The sequence below is a fragment of the Impatiens glandulifera genome, chromosome 7 (genome assembly GCF_907164915.1).
Source record: "Impatiens glandulifera chromosome 7, dImpGla2.1, whole genome shotgun sequence".
NCBI lineage: Eukaryota > Viridiplantae > Streptophyta > Magnoliopsida > Ericales > Balsaminaceae > Impatiens > Impatiens glandulifera.
In genome coordinates, this window is record NC_061868.1 from 28,719,939 (window position 1) to 28,740,130 (window position 20,192).

The window sequence follows — 20,192 nt, forward strand, 5'->3', positions numbered from 1 at the left end:
GCATCTTCCTTGGCTTGAATTTCCTGGCAAGGTTCTCGGCAAAGGCTTGTCGTTCATTGTCGTTTCGGTTCATGCAACCCTGCATTTCCACCAGCTGATTCTTCACCAAAGCGAATTCATCTAAGGTTTCCTTGTGGCATTCTTCATTGAAGTGCCTCTCAATGTCGAATAGTTCAGATTGACGGCTGAAGCATTCTTGCTCAAACTTTCCAAACTTCACATTAGAGACATGAGTCTCATAGGTGTTCAACTTCAGGGTCTTATCCAACTCAGATAGGATATTGAACATTTTATCAAAATTCGCTCTTTCCTCTTCCCTGGAGATCATTGACTAACACATTGTCTTCTGCATTGTCGAAAGCATAGACCTCATGGATTTCAGCATTTTATTTCTTCCATCAGATGGACCCTCATGAGATGACACTTCTTCAGATTCTGTAGCCAAACTTTGAATAGGCTCAAAGTTTGTATGAACCTGCAAGGATTGCTCTAGCTGATGAACTTCAGTATCCTTAGCAACTTTCTCTTGTGCCTCTTCTTCGTCAACTTCTTTTTGTGCCCTTTCGAATCTTTCAAGCAGGCTTCCATAATAGTGACGGGGATTGGTTATATTTTCGTGAATACTTCCCACAGCACCTTTGGGAAATAAGTCGATCTTAACAAATTTGGGTTGCTCATCCTGTTCCTCCTCAGACGAGGAACCTTCTTCTTCATCACCTTTTTCCTTATAGGGTTCCCCCTCAGTTCTTGCAGTTTCAGGCTGAGTTGCCTCGGCCAATATTTCTTGAACACCCTCTGTTCTCGCAACAGGGGTTATGATCATGTCTTCTTCAGTAGGAGCTATCGAAACCTCCTCAGCTACACCTTCCACAATTCCTTCTTCAACATTTATTACAAGAGCTTGTTTAGGCTCTTGAACATTCACCATCGCTTCAACTTCATTGGGAAACTTTTAAACAGGGTGATCTTGAATGCGTCTCTCTTCGGCAGATAGAGTCCCGAATTCAATCAGGAGAGCAACATCTGATTCATCAGCATTTGGAATGTCCATGGCCTCTTCTATGTTGAGCGGTTCTGCGCTAGAGCAATCGGCACCATGAATGAATTTGGAAGCAACAGAAACATAGCCATCCAAGATATCGTTCAACTTTTTCAGCACTTTGGCTTCAACAACAGCTCCTCTTGCGTCAGGGTTGAAGTTTGATTTCCTGGCTTCATAAATTGGAAACAGGGTTTTCCCAAGAATGCAAGCTTCCACCAACTCTCTTTTGTTCAAAGCTTTAGCCACATCTGAAGTTTTTGCCCATTTCAGGACCTTCTTCTCGTTTGCCACTCTCTTCTTCCATTTCTTTGTTATGGCAGCATTGGACAGAGAGTCATTGTAGCTAGAGGACAACCTCTCAGTACGCCAAGAATCATAGATCTCAAATTTCTCAGCCGAAAGGACCTTCACTTGATCCAGAATGAGATCAACAATACCTCTTGCTTCAGACACCTTCTCAGTAACCTGAAGAGCGGTAGATTTTCCTTTTCCAACAACCTCTACAGGTTTTGGAACAGGTCTTGGTTCACCAATGACGATTCCTTTTGCCCCTTTTCTGGCCCGCAACAGTTCGAAGGCCGATTGAGGTCTCAAGCAGAGCTTAGTAGGGAGCTCTTTGCAAACGATTTTTCCACCCACCAAGGAATCCTTGGGAGCAGGAATGATAGGTTCACCAGCAGCAAGGGTAGGAATAACACCTTGTTCTGGTAGGAAAGACTCTGTAGCACCAGCGGCTACTTGATCAGATTGGGTAATAGGGGACTCCGCCCTGTTAATAGATTCAACAATTGGACCGGCTGACTCAACAGCAGGCCCTTCAGCAGATTCTCTCAGGGGAGAGAAAACGGATTCAGCTTGTTCCACTTCGGGAACAGCAAATTTTGGCACAGCAACCAAAGATTTAGAAGACTTTACCTTAGAGGATTTAGACGCACGGGGTGCCTTTGTCTTCTTCTCCTTTGAGGCACATGACCTCGAAGGTTTCTTCAGGAAAGTTGAGTGAGTGGATAGAGATGTCATCGGGGTTGCAGCAAGTACGTCTGGACCTTGCTTTACCCTTGAATCGACAGATTCCGTGTCCTTCTGACTCGGACTCTTCATGCTGGAGGAACTGGCCTCCGATTCACTTACGGTTCTGGTTCTCTTTGCCCTTGTTGAAACAACATAAGCAAAGGGCTTTACTCGAGTGGAAGGCCTTCCACCAGTCTGGAAACTAGAGGCCCTAGAAGCAGACTCTAGGTTGTTCTTCACTCTGATCAGAGTGTTGGCAACCGTAGAAGCGGTAAAAACTCTTGTAGAGTTAATTTGCGCTGGTTCACCGACAGGAACCCCTAGGAACTTCAACAGATGGCTCAGTTGAGCCGCATAGGGGATGCTCTCCTTGTTACTCTGGCAGATGGAGTAACACAGATTCTGGAACAGGGTATGACCCCAGTTCACTTGGATACCTTTGGAGATGGCGCACATATAGTCAAAACGGTCTTGACTATAGAGGTTGAACGAGCCTGACTTCCCTTGCAGCGCCTTCGCCACAATGTCGTTAAGGAGAATGAAGTGGGGCTTAAATACCTTCTTATATCCATTAACATGGATTTTGGAACCATTAGCAGAGAAGGAAGTCTTCATTTCCTCCATGACCTCAGAAGAGAGCACCAAATCGAAGAGATGGCCCTCCGTTGGAAGTTTAAAGAACTCCGCATACACTACTTCATCAAATGAAATCTCCTTGCCGTTGACGGTTGCTACGATGGAATCATCCACCATAACCGCCGTTTTAAAGAACTCGCGAACTTCATCCTCATAGAAGATGAACGGTCCGCCCAGATACTTCCTCAACCCAGAATATTCTAGGGTTTGGAATATCGTCACCACTTCCGGTTGATCATAGGAGTACACTGATGAAAAGTCCACCTGCAAAGTACAGTGACCGAGTGTGATTTTCTTCACCATTTTGAGAGAATGTGAATCGATATGATAGTTCAGAGAGTTTTAGTGAGAGAAATGCAAGAGAACTAGGGTTTTTAGAGATTTCGAGAGATTGAAAGTTTTCAAAATCATGCAGGAATATCCTTATATAGATGAATCATGGAAATATCGAATAACCGCCTATTCTAAGGGTATGGCCCATTAATAAATGTTAGACGTCCTTTTTCAAAAAGTAATCATTAAAAATGAGGATATATTAGTCATTTTCTTTAAACTTGATAGACACGTGTCTTCATGTTATTAAGAGATGACTGTTCGATATTTTGAGCGGGAAAAGTAGATGACTCTCAGTGTGTGACAGTTGTCCTTGATCAGTCTAATCGGCACGTAGTTAGACGTTTTTCTTACTTCACAAATAACACGACGTCTATTAGACGGATGAGTGTATTAGACGCATACGTCTAATTCTGTGTACATAACCAATCCGTCTAATATTTATTAGACGTGTACGTTTAATTCCGCATGAACAACACGTATTAGACGTGTGTTTATTAGACGTGAGCAACCTTTTGCTCAAGACGTAAAAACCGTCTAACGTCTATTAGACGTGTCCGTCTAATTGCGTGGATATAAAATCTCAACATATAGACTTAGATGTATGAATTGTGAGAAAAAATACGTCTAAGTACACACTTTTTCTTTTTAGACACCCTTGTCTAATTAAACCGAGTAAGGATATTCGTCTAGAGAATATCTTTATTTCCAAAGAAATTTTTCTCCTCAAAAATGAATGTGGACATCTAAAGTTTTTATAAACAATTTTTGTGGTCCAAAGACCAAAAAGAATTTTTAATAACAAAACAAAACAAACAAAATATTTTTCCAGAATGGCAAGTGCCATTATTGATCTTCCAGGCTGTGTACTCAGATGAGTATTCTTCTAGCTTCCTTCCTGCTATCCTCCTGCATCACCTACAAAATAAACTATTTACAAATCTTGGTACCCATACTCAATTGGGTCCTCGATCAATTAGTCCCTTAGGAATCTATATTTGAGTTATTTTGATTGATTTCCCATTTCGTGTTGTGATATATGCATAAGATTTTGACTTAGCAGATGACTTCCTGTTAGCCACTGATCCTTTAATATTTGAAGAAGGTTTTCTTTTAAAACTCCTTGACTTAGAGTCATGTTTTGAGTTACTAAACTTATTAGCCTTTTCAAGCTTAATCTTAAGCCAACTAACAGTTGGTGGAACATAAGCTATTTCATTTTTAAAAACTACTTCTTCATGGATGGGATCAGATTCAATGTCAGTCACATTTCCTTTGACAAAACTTATTGGCTTAAGTTTGTCATTTGGTTTTGACTTTTTGCATGACAGGTTAGGATCATTGCCATCAAATCCCAATCCGGATCTAGATCCAGCAGGTTTCAACATGCTGATCTGATATCTGACAGCATCACCAGACCTTGTCCATGCACAAACAACATAGTTAAGCCTTTTGTTTTCAGATGAAAGAGTTTGAATCTGTTCCTTGAGCGTCTCATTTTCAGATGAGATCTCTTCAATTTTCTTTTCAAAAACATGTAACTCTTCCTCTTTAGAGTGATTTGGTTCATTTAAATCTGATAAAGATTTAGTTTCATTTAGAGATTCTGCTAGCTTTCTGTACTCGATGACCATTTCATCAAGTGCAGCTACCAGTTGTTCCCTTGAAAACCTTTCGGAGGAGAAATCAAATACCTCAGTTTCCTGAGTTCCTTCCTCATCTTCTCTAGCCATGAAGCAAGCCACGTCTTCTTCATCACTTTCACTAGATGAGAAGTATGAGCCACGACTGCTTCCTCTGCTCTTTCCATCACCGGCCATAAGAGCTTTCAACTTTTTTCCATCTTCCTTAGCATCTTCACGCTTTGGCTTCTGGCATTCCGATGCGTAATGACCTTTAATACCACAGTTAAAACAAGTAACATTAGCTTTAGATTTTCTATTATCGTTAGAATTTGAAGAGTTTGATTTAGAGTTGCTCTTCTTCATGAAGTCGCCAAACTTCTTCACAAAGAGAGACATGGCATCGCTGCTCAGCTGCTGAGCTGCCATCTTCACGTCCGGAGCAGTTGGTGGCTCTTCAGCAGTCACCAACGCCTTGGCAATAATAACGGACGACGGTTGATCTTCTTCCATCCTACAGTTCAGCTCGAACTCGTAGGCCTTGAGGTCTGCGAAGAGATCAAAGAGAGAGATCTTGTTCAGATCTTTGGATTCTCTCATCGCCATAGTCTTTATGTCCCATTCCCTTGGAAGAGCACGCATGACCTTGATAGCAAGCTCCCGGTTGCTATAGGTCTTGTCTAGGATGGACAGAGAGGAGACGATCTTGCTGAATCTGGTGTCGAAATTGTTCATTGTTTCACCAGGACGCATTTTGAAGCTGTCGAACTGTTGAGTGGCAACCATGATCTTGTTTTCCTTGTTTTGCTCGTCGCCCTCACACAGTTGAGTGAGTCTGTCCCAGACCTCTTTGGCAGTGTCACATTCGATGATGTAGTTGAACATACTGTCATCGAGAGATCTGTACAGAACATCAAGAGCCATGTTGTTGAGGTTGTTCTGCCTCTTTTCTTCAGCAGTCTAGTCGGCCTTTTCTTTATCAATCTTGATAGGACCTTCTGTGACAACACTCCACATGTCATCATGAAGAGAAGAGAGATGAGCACAGACTCTTTTTTTTCCAAACAATGTAGTTTTCGCGAGAGAAAGTTGGAATGGCTGTAGCACTAGCATCTTTGGGTATGTTCGACATCTTTCAGGAAAGGCTTGAGAATAGAAACCTCGCTCTGATACCAATTGATAGGATCGACTTTATCGTTAGAGACGGGGTCTGTCTAAGGATGAAGGCTTATGAAAAACAGTTTGAAAGAAATCCTGTTAAGGATTTAATTAGCTTTCTATTATACGCAAACTTGTGTAAACACTTGAAACGGATTCAAGGCGGAATTGTTTACTTGGGTTTGAAGCACAAGATGAAAGATGAAAAGATGAAAAGATGACAGAAAATGAAGAACACTACAGTTTGTTTATGGATGTTCGGAGAAACTGTCCTACGTCACCCATTCTTCCAACCACCGAAAGGATTCACTATATGATGAGAATCAAATACAGTTTACACACACACTTAGCTCACTATTGAACAGAACACTTTCTGTTCAATTACAAGAAGATGAAGAATATCACTCAGCTAATGGTGTTTTGATTCTAGCTCTCTCTCTCGATTCACACACAGTACAATCAGAAAGAAGCTTCAAGAAGGTAAGTTCAGTAAGCAAGATGATTGAGTAGTCTCTCTCTGCAAAATCAGAATGCTTGTTCGTTGTATGATACTTCAGTTGTTCGTAAGGCGTTAGTCCGTTGTCCTAAAGATTGGTTAAATATTGATAAGGAGCTAACGGACGAATCTTCAAGAATTATATGTGGCGCTCTTTTATTGGAAAGCCTCCATTGTACACAGTAGACTCTGAGCACAACGATCGTGGCCGTACCGAACTAGTAGTGCGCCGAATATTCCATTAGGGATGTACCTGGAAAACGGGTAATGTGAGGAAAATTCTCTTACGTGGCATTCCTTGATTGGATGCATATAGCTGTTGTACTAATCTTCACAAGAAAGTGGAACAGAAATAGGGTACAGCTATAGCACGTGGGTAGGAGAAATGCTAGATTCAAGCGTACTGCTTGAATCAAAGCATTAGACGTATTTCAGTTAGACGGATCAGTCTAATGAAATAAGTCAACTCCTTCTGATGAAAAGCGTCTATTAGACCGCCTGGTCTAATGTACTTAGACTCGCGTGTAATACACTAACCATTAGACTGGTACGTCTAACTCCACTAAGTTATACTACCACGTCTAATACAAATAACCATTAGACGGGTACGTCTAACTCCACTGAGTTAGACTACCACGTCTAATTCCGATTCTACCTCAGACTTGTCTGAAGGAGTTAAACCCACGTCTAACTTTCAATAATTAGACAACCCGTCTAATTATAATAACCATTAGACTGGTACGTCTAACTCCACTGAGTTAGACTACCACGTCTAATTCCGGTTCTACCTCAGACTTGTCTGAAGGAGTTAGACCCACGTCTAACTTTCAATAATTAGACAACCCGTCTAATTTTAATAACCATTAGACCGGTACGTCTAACTCCACTAAGTTAGACTATCACATCTAATTTAGGTTCTACCTCAGACTTGTCTGAAGGAGTTAGACCCACGTCTAACTTTCAATAATTAGACAACCCGTCTAATTATAATAACCATTTGACCGGTACGTCTAACTCCACTGAGTTAGACTACCACGTCTAATTCCGGTTCTACCTCAGACTTGTCTGATGGAGTTAGACCAACGTCTAACTTTCAATAATTAGACAACCCGTCTAATTATAATAACCATTAGACCGGTACGTCTAACTCCACTGAGTTAGACTACCACGTCTAATTCCGGTTCTATCTTAGACTTGTCTGAAAAGTTAGACCCACGTCTAACTTTCAATAATTAGACAACCTGTCTAATTCCGTGTATTCATTAGACTACCCGTCTAATTATTTACATCTATTAGACTTACACGTCTAACTCCGAAGAGTTAGACTGTACGTCTAATTCTATTAGACTCACGTCTAATTCCGTGTATTCATTAGACTACCCGTCTAATTCTTTACACGTCTATTAGACTTACACGTCTAATTCATGCGTCTATTAGACTGCTTCGTCTAACTCCGTTGAGTTAGACTAAGCGTCTAATTTCGTTAGACTTGCATCTATCTTAATGCGAATGGAGATCAAAATCGGTCTAATGAACCTCATTAGATCCAAGTCTACAGATATGTTGTCTTAATACACCTATATCAAAACACATAAATTATTTCATCATCAAAATATCAGTGGGTAAATTATTTCAATACTTAGTCCAAATAATTTGACCCAACAGGGTTGTTTAGTTGATTAGGTTAATTTAAGTTTAAATACAAATAAATAAATGATAATAAGAAAAAAGATATAGTTCCTCCACTCCACTCCACTCCACTCCACTCCACTCCACTCCACTCCACTCCACTCCACTCCACTCCACTCCACTCCACTCCACTCCACTCCACTCCACTCCACTCCACTCCACTCCACTCCACTCCACTCCACTCCACTCCACTCCACTCCACTCCACTCCACTCCACTCCACTCCACTCCACTCCACTCCACTCCACTCCACTCCACTCCACTCCACTCCACTCCACTCCACTCCACTCCACTCCACTCCACTCCACTCCACTCCACTCCACTCCACTCCACTCCACTCCACTCCACTCCACTCCACTCCACTCCACTCCACTCCACTCCACTCCACTCCACTCCACTCCACTCCACTCCACTCCACTCCACTCCACTCCACTCCACTCCACTCCACTCCACTCCACTCCACTCCACTCCACTCCACTCCACTCCACTCCACTCCACTCCACTCCACTCCACTCCACTCCACTCCACTCCACTCCACTCCACTCCACTCCACTCCACTCCACTCCACTCCACTCCACTCCACTCCACTCCACTCCACTCCACTCCACTCCACTCCACTCCACTCCACTCCACTCCACTCCACTCCACTCCACTCCACTCCACTCCACTCCACTCCACTCCACTCCACTCCACTCCACTCCACTCCACTCCACTCCACTCCACTCCACTCCACTCCACTCCACTCCACTCCACTCCACTCCACTCCACTCCACTCCACTCCACTCCACTCCACTCCACTCCACTCCACTCCACTCCACTCCACTCCACTCCACTCCACTCCACTCCACTCCACTCCACTCCACTCCACTCCACTCCACTCCACTCCCCTCCACTCCACTCCACTCCACTCCACTCCACTCCACTCCACTCCACTCCACTCCACTCCACTCCACTCCACTCCACTCCACTCCACTCCACTCCACTCCACTCCACTCCACTCCACTCCACTCCACTCCACTCCACTCCACTCCACTCCACTCCACTCTCTACCTACAGGAAGGAAGGATCGATCGATCGTAAATGGTGAAAGCTTGTTCGTCTACTACGTTAAATAATATTAAGAAAAAAAATTCGGAATTATCTACGCTGTGTAGCGTTTATGTGTGCATCTTATTTTTCTCGACCGACGGAAGAGAAGTGGAGACTTGGCCGGAAAATCCTAACCAACTCAAACCCATTCTTAGGCGATACAAGGAACACCGATCCTCCAAATTACTTAATAGTAATAATAAGAGCGGAGTCGGAGGATTCAGAGGAACAACCGATCAATTTCGACAACGAACAAGTCCCCGACCCTGTTCTTGGAATAAAGATTCTATTTTATCGTTGGTTAATAGTTTGTCCTCAAATTCTTTAAAGATTTTTTCCGACCAAATCGCAGCAAAGCTTCACATCATCAATTCCAAAATGGAGTTCCTCAAATCGCTGCAGCATCAGCAAAGCTTCTCCAATCTTTATAATTAAGAAAATAATGTTGGTTATCAACCCTTTACTCCCGATCCGCAGCCGCCGACGACATCTCATTTTTATTCCGACGACATTTATTCTGATGAATTAATATCACTTATTGACGATCTACCCATCGTGTCAGAAACTATTTGCGTTCCTCCTGTTGTTTCTGATAATCTGCCGTCAATGCCCTGAGCATGGGACATTATTAATGGTGATTGGCAGATACAGATGGATCAATATCTCAATTTCAATCCTCAAGTCTCCTCCTCCTCAAATACAGCAGGGGACATTATTAATGGGGATTGGCAGATGCAAATGGATCAATATCTCAATTTCAATCCTCAAGTCCCCTCCTCCTCAAATACAATAATAAACCAAGCATCATCGGACTAACTTTTGTCATCTCTTTGTTCCGATGATCACATGCAATTTGCACCGCCCGCGCAGCAATCGCAACAGCTTTCTGCATTAATGGACGAGTTCCTGCACGAATGTTCTTAAGGCGCTCCATCCATCTCTTCCGTGTTATTAACTTGAAGGAGGATCCAAGTTTGAATTTTTTATTTTCTTCTGTACGTTGAATGTTGTATTATGCTTTAAGGCATTATAATTTTTCTTTTAATCATAGTTTTGTTATTTGTATTAATATGTTGTAAACACATTTAACTATCAATTGCAATTGCTTTTATGTGAAGTTTTTGTGCATTGTAGAGTGTTGGAATCAATTTTAATGAATGTTACTATGACATTTGTGTATTATAGAGTGTTGGACTCAATTTTAATGAATGTTATTATAATTTTGAATTGATCTAAATAAGTAGAATGTTGGATTAAAACATAAAACAACACTACAGTTTCAAATAGTCGGTGTTGTTAAAATTTTCAAAAAAAAATAATATTTTGAACTCTTATATTGAGAGATGATCTAGGCACTTTGAATTTGAACAATGTAGTTTTATAAATTTTTTCTTATTTTATTTGAATTTAAAATGTGAGAATTAGAGTAAGAATACAAAATATGTGATAATATATAAATATTACAATAATATTAATATTTTGAATAAATATTTAGTGTTAAAACAAAAAAAAAAACAAAAAAAGAAGTTATTATTTTGAAAAATAAGTTAAATTTAACATCAAATAAAATTCTAAAATACATAAATTAACAAAACTAAAAAATAATCAAAATATGATATAAATACGTTTAACACGTTTTTAACACGTTTAACATGTTTTCATGTTTTGGCATATTTAACACGTTTTTGGCACATTTAACACGTTTTTGGCACGTTTAACACGTTTTTCACGTCTTTGACACGTTTATATGATTTTCACGTTTTTAACACGTTTTTGATATGTTTAACAAGTTTTTCACGTTTTTGACAAATTGAACATGTTTTACACATTAAACACGTTTATCATATTTTTATCACGTTTAACACGTTTTTGACACGTTAACACGTTCTTTTACGTTTTTGACATATTTACCATATTTTGACACGTTTTTCACGTTTTCGCACGTTTAACAAGTTTTTCACATATTTGGCACACATTTAACATATTTTGACACATTTTCATGTTTTTTAACATGTTTAAAACATTTTTAACACATTAAACACGTTTAACACATTGTTGACACATTTCACATGTTTTTTACGTTTTTGACACGTTTGACACATTTTTAACACTTTTAACACGTTTTGACACGTTTTTAACACGTTTTGACGAATCTAACATGTTTTTTTTATGTTTTTGGCACATTTAATACATTTGACACGTTTTGACACGTTTTTCACGTTTTCATATTTTTGGTATGTTTTACACGATTAATACGTTTTCACGTTTTTGACACATTTAATTCATTTTTAACAAGTTTAACACAATTTTTACACGATCAACACATTTTCACACGTTTTTGACATGTTTAACACGTTTTTAATATGTTTAACACATTTTTACGTTTTTGACACGTTTAACACATTATTGATACGTTTAACATGTTTCTCATGAATTTGGCACGTTTAACACGTTTTTGAAATAATTAACACGTTTTGACAAATTCAACACGTTTAACACATTTTGACACATTTAACACGTTTTTAGCATGTTTAACACTTTTTGGCATATTTAACAAGTTTTGGCACGTTTAACAAATATTTAACACATTTCACACGTTTTGACATGTTTAAACGTACCAAAAACGTGTTAAACATGCCAAAACGTGTTAATCTTTCCAAAAATGTAAAGAACATGTTAAATGAGTTCAAACGTGTATAACATGTCAAAGACGTGTTAAACGTGCTAAAAACGTAAAAATGTGTTAAATGTGTCAAAACGTGTTAAATGTATCAATATTGTGTTAAACGTGCCAAAAATGTGAAAAACGTATTAAACGTGTCAAAAACGTGAAATACTTGTTAAACATGTTAAATACGTGTTAAACATGTAAAATAATGTGAAAAATGCCAAAATGTGTCAAACGTGATGTATTTGTAAATAAATTGTTAAACTTGTCAAAACATGTTAAACGTACCAAAAACGTGTTAAACATGTCAAAAACATATTTTTTGAAAAAAATGTCAAATAAGGTTAAATATGCACAAACGTGTTAAACGTGTTGAAATGTCAAAAATGTGTTAAACGTGGTAAAAATGTGTTAAATGTAATAAAACGTGTTAAATTTCCCAAACACGTGAAAAACGTGTTATAAGTGTGAAAACGTGTTAAAGATGTCAAAAACATGTTAAATGTGCTAAAAATGTGTTAAATGTGCCAATAACTTGTAAAATTTGTCAAAAACGTGTTCGATTGTAATTGAGATCAACGTAGTAAAAATCAATAGAATATATTAAAGTTGAAAGATGGTTAGTTTATATTGGATTAATAAGAGATAATTAAATTAAATTTGGGTAATTTCAGTAACCCTAACCTAACACAACCCAAATTAAACCCAACGCAACCCAAATTAAATTCAACTCAACCCAAATTAATATTTTGGGTTTGGGTTAGAGTTGGGAATTGGGAATTGGGCTCAACCCTATCTATATCTTGTTTGATTACCTGATTAGTTTAATTGGGTTGTTGTAATTATTAGGTTAGTTTAATTGGGTTTTTTAGTTGATTATATATATAGGGGAACAAATTTTTAAAAAAATGCGTACGTCGTACGCGTCGTGATTAAGTAAGCGAGAAAATAAGTAATTGGGTTGTTGTAATTTTTAGGTTAGTTTAATTGGATTGTTTAGTTGATTAGGTTAGTTTATGTTTATGTTTAAATACAAATAAATCATAATAAAAAAAGCTATTAATTAAGAAGTTGATATAGCTCCTCTACTCTCTACGTACGTACAGGAAGGATCGATCAGAAATGGTGAAAGCTTGTCTGTCAACGTTGAAGAACATGAAGAAGAAGTCTCTGGAATTATCAACGTTGTGTAGCGTTGATGTGTGCATCTTATCTTTCTCGGCCGATGGAAGAGAAATGGAGACTTGGCCGGAAAATCCTAACCAACTCAAACCCATTCTCAGGCGATACAAGGAACACCGATCCAAATTACTTAATAATAATAAGAAGAACGGAGTTGAAGTCGGAGTCGGAGTCGTAGGAACAACCGATCAATTCCGACGATGAACAAGTCCACGACCCTGTTCTTTGAATAGAGATTCTATTTTATCGTTGGTTAATGGTTTGTCCTCAAAATTCTTTAAAGATTTTTTTCCGACAGAATAGTAGGAAAGCTTCAGATTATCAATTCCAAAATGGATTTCCTCAAATCGCAGCAGCAACAGCAACAAAGCTTCTCCAATCTTTATAATTAAGAAAATAATGATGGTTATCAACCCTTTACTCCCGATCCTCCGCCGCCGACGACATCTCATTTTTATTCCGACGACATTTATTTTGATGAAATAATATCACTTCTTGATGATCTACCCATCGTGTTAGAAACTATTTGCGTTCCTCCTGTTGTTTCTGACGTCATTGCCCTAGATAGGGGACATTATTAATGGTGATTGGCAGATGCAGATGGATCAATATCTCAATTTCAATCCTCAAGTCCCCTCCTCCTCAAATATAATAATAAATGAAGCATCATCAGACTGACTTTTGTCATCTCTTTGTTTTGATGATCAGATGCAATTTGCACCACCTGCACAGCAATCGCAACATCTCTCTGCATTAATGGACGAGTTCCTGCGCGAATGTTCTTAAGGCGTTCCATCCATCTCTTCCATGTTATTAACTTGAAGGACGATCCAAGTTTGAATTTTTTTTATTTTCTTTTGTACGTTGAATGTTGTATTATGCTTTAAAGCATTGTAATTTTTCTTCTAATCATAGTTTTGTTATTTGTATTAATATGTTGTAAACGCGTTTAACTAATCAATTGTTTTTATTTGAAGTTATTGTGTGTATTGTAGAGTGTTGGACTCAATTTTAATGAATGTTACTATGATATTTGTGTATTGTAGAGTGTTGGACTCAATTTTAATGAAGGTTATTATAATTTTGAATTGATCTAAATAGGTAAAATGTTGAATTAAAACATAAAACAACACTACAATTTCAAATAATCCGTGTTGAAATTAATTTAGGATTAAAAGATTAAGAACTTGGTCTTCCATATTATCATAAAAATATAAATTATCCCAAAAAGATAATATTTTGAACTCTTAGAGAAGCTAGGAACTTTGAATTTGAACAATTTAGTTTTATAAAAAAAATCTTATTTTATTTGAATTTAAAATGTGAGAATTAGAGTAACAATACAAAATAGGTGATAATTTATAATAAATATTACAATAATATAAATATTTTGAATAAATATTTAGTGTTAAAACAAAACAAAACAAAAAAAAATCAAATTATTATTTTGAAAAATAAGTTAAATTTAACATTAAATAAAATTCTAAAGTACTGACATTAACAACAAAAAAAAAAAAAAAAAAAAAAAAAAAAAACTAAAAAATAATCAAAATATGATATAAATAATTAATTATTTTTTGTAAAACCACGTCACTAGTTTAAATAATTAACTACCCTATTAAATTTTAAAAGTTAGTGATATATAGTTTTCTATTTATATAATAGTATTTGATCAAATAAACCATGTAGATAGGGTACTCTTTCAAGAATAATTTGTCAATTAAAATAAAATTAAATAAAGATGTCCAACATATTACAATAATGCAGTGCTTTGAAGAAGAGAGCTAGAAAGGTAAAATGGTAAAAAATTAATGAGATTCAAGGATTCTGTCTTTTTGAACACAATTTTTTAAATGACCCTGTCTTATTTATTATATACTACTTTTTTTATCACTTCAAAGTGAGTTTGAGTTAAACTTCTTGTTTCATATAATATTAAATTTTCAGTTCTAAAACTAAGACTAAAAAACTGTCCTATATCATTTGCTTGCTTGCTTCTCTCAATCAAAAGTAGTAGATGCAAGAGATAACTCATATTTGATCAGTATCATTGTCCAGCAGTTGCATTTATTTCTAGCAAAAATGAAAAGAAAAGAAAAAAACAGCAAACTACTTCCAAATGAATAAATAATAGAATGGCACTCAATATTTTTCCATAACAATGTTGTCACAAATGAAAAAGAGAAGATAATTTATAATATCTATCAGAGTTGTACTATTTTGATCTCCTAAACTCAAACCAAATCTCAAAGTGATTGAAAAGCAAGATATCATGTGTATGTTTCCCAACATATTCAAGTCCGAGACCACTTAGTCTCTTAGTACACTCATCTCCGCCAAATCTAGAACAAAATTTGATGTTATGCGACACAAATATTCTACCATCATTAGCTTTAACCATACCAGCTAACCTCTCTAATCCTACCCAAACAAGCTTATCAGGCATACGAAGAAAAACAGCACTTGCATAAATCAATTCATATGCTGTTCCAACTCCAAATTTACTGAAATCCATGTCCTCTCCCTTGACAATTAAGGGTCGTTTCTTCAGTAAACCATGTGAAGGAAGTTCATACCTAAATGCAGCCATTAGAGAGAGCCCGTCTCGTTCTAAACAATGGAAGTGCTGCGCTTCTAGGTAGCTGATAAAATGCACGCCTACTCACTCGAAGTGTACCACATCCAATCTCGAGAACACGAGAATTTGGATTGAATCAGCTAGGAATTCAAAAACATCACGTCCACCTGCCCATGGCTCACCATAGTTGCTTGCTATGATGCTGTTCTATAAGAAGCTCTCCTGGGCAAGGGAGAAGTGTGCGATTCTCAAATTGGTCTCCTCCTTCATAGTGGGATATGCCTTTGAACCTGAATAGCAGGGGTTCAAGAATTAAAGTAGATTGATCTATCTATCTATACATTGCATACAAATTGCATATATGGGTATTTCTATTCAATCAAATCTGATGTAATTGAGCCTGCGTAACTTACTAATTGCTTAATTGTTTTAGAGAAAGAGATGATTGAGATGAAAGTAGGAAAAACATGAATACCGCAGCCACAGCTGCCGAAAGCACTCGGGCCGGCACTGTTACCACCACAACTTTGGCCGCGGGCGGCAAGGATGACGATAAAGCCATGATTCTGCAACCTCAATGATTATCTTCTTTTTAATTTAGATTCAAATAACTAAAATAAAACTGATTTCTCAGATAATGTAACATTTAATGAGGTTATTTGAAAATTGATATTGAAGTGAGAATAGATTTGTGTGTGACCTTTAAACGTGTTTCGAGGAAGAATGGTCCATATATAAAGACTCAAACCATAACTTACAATAAAAGAAAAGAACTACATGAAAAGAAAAGAACACATAATAATTAACTTAGAATTGCTTTTTAATTTTTAAAAAGTAGTCAAATACCAGAAATATTATGTCATTCCCTGTGTATTCCAGATCTGGAGTCAAACAACTTGAAACTAGTATGTAGAAAAATCTACATCTTTCCCATTAAGTAGAATCAATAGTTCATTTTAATACATGCAAGTTATAGGCTAAATGTGAGAAAACTTTAGACATTACCATTTATTTGTTTCAATTGTATAAACACAACAATCTTGATTCATTATACAGCGGAAGAGATGATTGTGGAAAATGATTGAATGTCTCAGAAACACAAAACGCTTGTAAGGCTGACGTGGCTTAAACACAGTTGCATTGGGAGACCTAAAATTTTTTCCAGTAATCATCAGAAGGAGAACCACATAGTTTGTATATCCTGTGTAATTGTTCTATCTTGGAGACATAAATGAGTAATTGTTAATAGAAAATAGAGATATGTATAACAAACATAATGGAAACAGTAAATGAAGAAACATAAAAAAAGAGTGACCAACTTTTTGCTTCAACAAGGAGCAATTTCAAAAGAATTTTTTTTAATTTTAAGGATGCAACCGTTCCATTTCATTGATCCACATTTTTGAAAAGGTTACAAAAAAAGACCCTTTTGTTATTGACGTATAAAATTAATGATACAGTAAAAAAACATTACCTAATCATCAATTAAGCAATAACCCTTGATTAGAATAATCAGTTGAGAATAAAATCTCATCAAATGAGCAGGTAAAGTGTTGACAAAAACTGAAGTAGCTTTTCCAATTGGGGATGAATTAAAAGGATTTCACATTTCAGAAACAAGAAAACAATACTCAAGCAAGCAAGCAAGCAGCCAACAACAAGTAGAATTTATAGATAGTTACTACCTCTGTATATATGTCCAGGCATAATAAATAGGTTAATTTCCCAGGTAAAATACAACCACCAGCTAGCACTCCACAAGTCTGTCTATGCCTACACCATCCATAATCAGTGGCTCCAAGAAGCTAGCAACTCTGGAGCTCGATACAACCGATTGTCGAAAAGCAAGCGGCTAAGAAGGGCAGGTCTAGGACCGAATCCATGGTGAATATTCCCCACCATGCTGCCTGCTAGCCTTGTTCTTGAGGGTGTTTTTTTAAAAGCAAAGTCTCTTCAAAAGCTCGGAAAACTAACTGGTATTTTTTTTTTTTTCCAATTAATTCCTAATTTACTATATGAAACCAAATCATGACTTTTAAGAATTGGTTTGGGTTTTGCAGAGGCTGCTCAAGAGTGTAAAAAGGTACTGGATGGTGTAGAGAAGATATTTAGTAATGGAATAGCTGAAGTAATGGTAGATACTAGGTTGCAAGAAACAGTTAGTCGAGCTGTAGAGCTTCTTCCAGAGCTATGGAGACAGATTGGTTGCTTTCAAGGAACATTGGCAGCTTATAGATCTGCTCTTCTTACTCAATGGAACCTAGACAATGACTGTTGTGCAAGAATTCAGAAATCGTTTGCAGTTTTTTTACTATATATATAGTGGAATGGATGTGACACCACCACCGAGTTTGAGTGTTCCAATTGAAGGTCAGTCAGTATGTTCCTAAAAACAATCTAGAAGAGGCTATTATACTTGTGCTAATGATTATTGCGATGAAGAAAGTTTCGCAAGGGAAGGTTAAATGGGATATTCCATCAGTTCTAGAACATCTTACTCTATCTAGCTCTATCTTTATGCGGACAGACTTGTGTTTTAGCAAAACTATTAGAGGAGGTTATGCCAGGAATCTTACCTCGAAATGATCGTTGGAAAGCGATGGCGCTCTGTTACAGTGGAGGAGGAGGAGATAAGGTTGCGTTGAATTGGAAAATGAGAAACCAGATAGATGATTTCACCTCTCTATTACTGGCCGCATTGATTTGCAGCGAGGATCAGTGTGTGGCGGCTGAAGGCGTTCAATATGCTCGGAGAGCGATAACAAATGCTTACGGGATAAATAAACATATGCAGCATGGTGTTTGTCTTCGGTTATTGGGGCTTTGTTACGGAGAACAAGCCAAGGTTTCATCGTCGGATTACGAGAGATCTGATATTTGAATTGGGAGTTCAATCAATATGCCAAGCATAGGAATCTGGATGCTGCCATGATCTACGCGAACAAGTATATTGATGTTACAGGCGGTGCTTTATTGAGAGGATGGAGATTGCTTGCTTGCACTAGTTAGATATAATAACAGAATAGGTAGGGGAAATAAAACGCGTTACGCCTGTGGCGTGGTGATTAAGCAAGCGCAAGTGGGAAATAATAATTAATTGGGCTGGGCTAATTATTAGGTTATTGAGTTGTTTAGGTTAGTTTAAGTTTAAATATAAATAAACAAACAAACGGTAATAAGAAAAGATATAGTTCCTCTACTCTACTCTCTACGTACAGGAAAGAAGGAAGGAAGGATCGATCGATCGGAAATGGTGAAATCTTGTTCGTCTACTACGTTGAATAACATTAAGAAAAAAACTTCGGAATTATCTACGCTGTGTAGCGTTGATGTGTGCATCTTATCTTTCTCGGCCGACGGAAGAGAAGTGGAGACTTGGCCGGAAAATCCTAACCAACTCAAACCCATTCTCAGGCGATACAAGGAACACCGATCCTCCAAATTACTTAATAGTAGTAATAATAAGAGCGGAGTCGGAGGAACAACCGATCAATTTCGACGACGAACAAGTCCCCGGCCCCCCTGTTCTTGGAATAGAGATTCTATTTTATCGTTGGTTAATGGTTTGTCCTCAAATTCTTTAAAGATTTTCTCCGACCAAATCGCAGCAAAGCGTCACATCATCAATTCCAAAATGGAGTTCCTCAAATCGCAGCAGCAACAAAGCTTCTCCAATCTTTATAATTCAGAAAATAATGCTGGTTATCAACCCTTTACTCCCGATCCGCAGCCGCCGGCGACATCTCATTTTTATTCCGACGACATTTATTCTGATGAAATAATATCACTTCTTGACGATCTACCCATCGTGTCAGAAACTATTTGCGTTCCTCCTGTTGTTTCTGATGATCTTCCGTCATTGCCATGGGCAGAGGACATTATTAATGGTGGTGGGCAGATGCAGATGAATCAACATCTCAATTTCAATCCTCAAGTCCCCTCCTCCTCAAATACAGCAGGGGACATTATTAATGGGGATTGGCAGTTGCAGATGAATCAATATCTCAATTTGGATCCTCAAGTCCCCTCCTCCTCAAATACAATAGTAAACCAAGCATCATCAGACTGGCTTTTGTCATCTCTTTGTTCCGATGATCACATGCAATTTGCATCGTCCGCGCAGCAATCGCAACAGCTCTCTGCATTAATGGACGAGTTCCTACGCGAATGTTCTTAAGGCGCTCCATCCATCTCTTCCGTGTTATTAACTTGAAGGAGGATCCAAGTTTGAATTTTTTTTATTTTCTTCTGTACGTTGAATGTTGTATTATGCTTTAAGGCATTGTAATTTTTCTTCTAATCATAGTTTTGTTATTTGTATTAATATGTTGTAAACACGTTTAACTATCAATTGCAATTGCTTTTATGTGAAGTTTTTGTGTATTGTAGAGTGTTGGACTCAATTTTAATGAATGTTATTATGACATTTGTGTATTATAGAGTGTTGGACTCAATTTTAATGAATGTTATTATAATTTTAAATTTATCTAAATAAGTAGAATGTTGGATTAAAACATAAAACAACACTACAGTTTCAAATAGTCAGTGTTGTTAAAATTTTCAAATAAAAATAATATTTTGAACTCTTATATTGAGAGATGATCTAAGCACTTTGAATTTGAACAATGTAGTTTTATAGATTTTTTCTTATTTTATTTGAATTTAAAATGTGAGAATTATAATAACAAT

At 37.4% G+C, this 20,192-nt stretch overlaps 2 pseudogenes; one reads left to right on the forward strand and one right to left on the reverse strand.

The window, feature by feature from the left end:
• Positions 1-15,054: 15,054 nt before the first annotated feature.
• On the reverse strand, positions 15,055-16,065 carry LOC124909682 (annotated as a pseudogene).
• Positions 16,066-17,403: 1,338 nt separating this feature from the next.
• On the forward strand, positions 17,404-18,512 carry LOC124909683 (annotated as a pseudogene).
• The last annotated feature ends 1,680 nt before the right edge of the window (positions 18,513-20,192 follow it).